Here is a 4,098-nt window from a genome sequence, read left to right as displayed (position 1 = left end):
CAGAGATGCTGTTAGTAAGGTGAGGGTTGGCAACGAGTACAGTGAAGAATTCTGGGTAGAGGTAGGGGTCCACCAAGGTTCAGTCCTCAGCTCCCTTCTATTTATCATAGTCCTCCAGGCGATAACAGAGGAATTCAAGACAGGTTGCTCCTGGGAGCTCCTCTATGCTGATGACCTTGCACTAATTGCTGAGTCACTATCAGAACTAGAGGAGAAGTTTCAGGTGTAGAAGCAAGGACTAGAATCTTTTTTATATAGGTAGTTCTTCATCTCAGTTGTCCAAAAGAATATCTAACCATTACTCTACATTTAGACATATCAATAAATGTAACAATACAGGGCTTAGTAAATTAATTTGGTTTCTAAAAGAACATAATAAACAATTTGATTTGGAATGGAATATTCTATCTATATCCTTGCAAACTTTATACTTCCGACATTTGTTTCTTTGAAACATATGTTGGAAGTATAAAGATTTGAATAACACCTGCGTTTAACTCTATTTATTTATTTATCTATGTTATACAAAAACATTTCACCAAAACCTGGAATTTCTACCTTTATAAGTAGGCTGTTACATCCTTGGTACTTATATGAATTTTTGCTACCCTGGTAACTACTTATTTATTTTTTCCATATTATTTGTAAACATTGAAAAAAATACATATACATTTATGCGTGTGTGTGTAAGTGTACAAATGGAAGAAAGTGGCACTCAACACATTTAGTAGGAGTTACATATATTGTTTTAATAACAGTTTGATTTGCCTCCATGCAGCTTCAAGTTTCATAGACTTGTAAAATGAACCTAAGCCATCAGGCTCTCTCTCTATCTCATATATATATATATGTGTGTGTGTGTGTGCATGCATGTGTGTGTGTGCGTGCATGTGTGTGTGTGTGTGTGTGTGTGTGTGTGTGTGTGTACAGGGTGCATTCCAGAAGTATTGAGACTCTTTTACAGGAGAGCTTGCTTGCTTGCTACATGCTCTTGCTTAATGGAGCTGGGGTCATCCCATGTTAGGGGTCCTGAGATGTCATCATGCGTAGATCTAACCAGGTTTACCAGTTCTTTACAGGAGAGGCATTTATTAATTTCAGAGAAGTACAGAACTCCAGTAAGTAGGATCCTCTGATTTCACTGCACTTGTAGTGGTCTAGCCGCTTTATGAATGCTCCATGGAAGTCCTCCAAAGGGAAAAATGTCCAGGACCTTTGTTACAGCCTCCTTCATCTCTTTCAACTTGGAGAGCAATCAAAAGTCACAGGGAGAAAGATCTGGACTGTAGGGAGGTTGAGGGACAGTTTTGATGCCCATCTCTATCAAGTAGTTGGTCATCAGGATAGAACTGTGGAGTAGTGCATTGTTCTGGAGTAGGCACTCTAGTCTTTTGCAATAAAATCTTTTCCTCAATGCCCTCGAAACCTCCATGAAGTACTCTTTGTTTACTATCTGGCCTGAGGGAACCTAGTGGACGTCATAAAAGGGTGTCATCATGAGCTTTCCAGCAGATTTGCTTTGCCTAGCCTCTTGTGCTAGTGAAAAACCAATGCTCAATACATACAAGATAATCTATAAGCAGTATGGAGCATTTCATACGTTTCTGCAGTGTTTTTGCCCAGTTTAACACAAAACTTTATTGCATAGCAAGATCCCAAATTGTCTTCACATCCCAACTGCTTTCTGCAAGCAAGTCAGCCATAACAAGTAGTGTTTAGTAGAGTGTGTTCAAAATGATGTTCAAAATGCTCCTTCAGTCTGGAGTAACAAATGTTGGCAAGTCAGCTTATTAGATATATAATAATGATATATTAAAAATTACTATAATCTAGGGCAGTTATGACTTACTCTCCCCAAAAAGTCTCAAAACTTCTTAAATGCACCTCATACACACACATGTAAATATGTATATACATATATTATGAGTGTGTGTGTATGTATATCATTCCTAAACCAAACCAAACCCCTTACAGATGATACCACCTTTTACTCCCGCATAGTATTTTATACATAAGCATCATTGAAATGCAACTTAAGAGAAATCATGAAAGTAATTCATTATTTTTAGGAACAGAGTTTTTAAAATGTATTTCCAATAGTTTCTTGACAGTTTTTTCAGCTGCATCAAAAAGGGTTTCTGCACACATCAAGGAGATATACACACCTACAACACTATTCTCTCTTTGATAGTTAAAAACAGACAATTAAAACCTTTACAAATGCCAATTTACATAATCTGTTTGCCCAAACAAACCCAAACTGCAACACAAAGGCCAGGCCTCTTTCTAAAAGCTATTTCAGGTATGAGTAGTAACTGCCCCTATATACAAATGTTCCTCCACACTAGAGTGGTGCTTGTATTTTATCAGAAATTGGTTCTTCTTCATTGTACTAGTACCCATATATGTTGTCAGAAATTGTTCACACACACACAGAATAATATTAGTACCCACATATCTTCTCAGAAATTGGTTTCTTCACATTGAAGTATTACAACTGTTAGATAGACGACCAGCTTAACTGACAGTCCCTGCTTTATCAAGAAACAGATTTGAGACTAACTCTTCCAACTCTAACGTCATAAATGTTAACTAAACACAGACAGTTTTTTCACTACTATCAGGAATAATCAACACTTCAGCAGGTGCAGCTAACTCTGAAAGAGGATGTCCTCACCTTTTGGTTCACTAATCTTTTGACCTGCTGTAGAATCAACCATTGAATTTAAGCTGCATTTGCTCAAAACACTCACAAGCAGATTGCATTTCAGTGAAGTGTATCTGACTGAGGTACATCTGACTGAAGTGCACCTGGTCTTCTTCCTCTTGAAGAACTGTTCTGCTATGCTTTAAACTGTATACCTTTTGCAGTGCTCCATCTTACAACCAGATGCTCTGCTTCACCAGATACAAAAATGGCAACAAGAATGTCTGATGTTGTGAAATAGGACACTATATATTTCCTCCACATTACACTGGGTAGAACTACCACCAAGCCTTTTCTTGATTTCTAAGATTATATGAAGTTGCTGTTGCTGTTCTGTAAAATTTTAATTTTGTAAACTTTCTGCATAAATTTTTTGAAGGAATTCATTTTTCAATTCTCCACATAATTATCAAGTTTTAAGTAAGTGGATCTCATGTGGATCTTCTGGTTTCTTTTAGAGATTTTGCTTATTTCATTAAAAACCTCAACTTTTTGTATATAACCAGATTGTCAGATTAGATGGCAATTGGTATGTCAGTAGTGTGGTTATATCAGTTGGATGAAAGGCAAATTTTTCAAAATTTCTCGGAGAATGAAAAATTATTAATTCTTTTCTTCAGTCATTAAATATTCCGTACAATAATAGACTTGTCCCATCATCTACAGTCAGCATGGTAAGCTGACCTTTTTTCACTTCAGAACTCCTTTTTTTTTATTGTATTTGTTGTGAATTGTGAAAGAAATGTAATGTTTGATTTCCAAAGATGCTGAACTATTGAACTTCATGAAATTAATTTATCGATTATTGCTGCAATATCTGTGGCATGATTACTATTACTGCAGAATTAAAAAATCAGTAGGTTTATAGAGACATGTTGGTTGATTCAAAGGGTTCATGAATTGGATTATATTTTGAAATTGTAAAAGATTAAATAATTTGTAAAATTTTGGGATTATTAATGAAAGAAGAGATTAGGCCAGAACTGGTTGAGCATGATCCATTAATCAGTTCTGAATAATAAATCAAGTGGTGAGATAATTAGAAACTTGATTTGGATCAGAGGAATGATATGCTGGTCTATTTAGATCTAGAAAAGAGTGATACAAATTAAGGTCTAACAAGCATCAAAATCAACACCAGAACTATCAAAATCAACACAGACTAGGACCCCAAATTAACAACAGGCTGGAAATTGGTAATCAATATATTATTATATTATTATAAGAATGTGTAGGTTCATTCTTAATAACATGCTCATGTATTGTTTATAACAAACAAAAAAAAAAAAAAAGAGAAGCTGCACGTATTACACATAACTTAGAAGCAGCGCTACAGATATACCAACATACACGAGATTGAAACATAGCCGACCTCATGCACTTCTCATGAG

This window comes from Octopus bimaculoides, chromosome 8 (genome assembly GCF_001194135.2).
Source record: "Octopus bimaculoides isolate UCB-OBI-ISO-001 chromosome 8, ASM119413v2, whole genome shotgun sequence".
Classification (NCBI taxonomy): Eukaryota; Metazoa; Mollusca; class Cephalopoda; order Octopoda; family Octopodidae; genus Octopus; species Octopus bimaculoides.
The sequence above is the reverse complement of the archived record's forward strand: the minus strand, read 5'-3'. Positions refer to the sequence as shown.